This window comes from Alligator sinensis, unplaced genomic scaffold, assembly GCF_000455745.1.
Source record: "Alligator sinensis unplaced genomic scaffold, ASM45574v1 scaffold388_2, whole genome shotgun sequence".
Lineage (NCBI taxonomy): Eukaryota > Metazoa > Chordata > Crocodylia > Alligatoridae > Alligator > Alligator sinensis.
In genome coordinates, this window is record NW_005842102.1 from 344,338 (window position 1) to 344,967 (window position 630).

Consider the following 630-nt stretch of genomic DNA (forward strand, 5'->3'; position numbering starts at 1 on the left):
GATCTCAGTGCTCTGGTTTTTAGGCGCTTCCCCAGGGTCCGACTAGCTCAGGTTGAAGTACGCTGACAGACCTGGGGTCAAGGGCAGACCTGTGTCCTTACATAGACCTGCCGTGGGGAAGGGGGGTGGGCATGCTCAGAGCTGCACACCGATCATACTAATTCATACAAAACACCACTTATATCCACGTGCCTCCCTGGCATATTTATAGTTCATACAAAACACTGCTCCTGAACCCAGGCTTCTGGTCTCTTAAGTCCAGGGACCCCCGGGGCACCATGCCCTCCGCATAGCACCAGCTGAAGGAGGGCATTGGCCTGTCTCCTACCCACCCCTTATTCAGCTCTTGCTGCGATAGGGGGAGAGCAGGGGGCTGAGCTGCTCCTTGCTTTGCTTCGCTCCTTTAAAGCGTGTCAAGCCCTGCCTGGTCTAAGTTTTCTAAAAAGCTCGGCCAGCGTTAACCACCACACACCCTGCACAACAGCGCTGAACTGAGTAGAGCTCGCGAGCCTGCGCTTTATATAGGCGTGCGGGCCCAGAGCGAGGCTGCGGCAGACAGCGCACCGCCTCCTGCCGGCCAGAGGCGCAGGGGACCCCCCGCCCCCCAGCGGGTGGCCGGAAGTGGGGGGG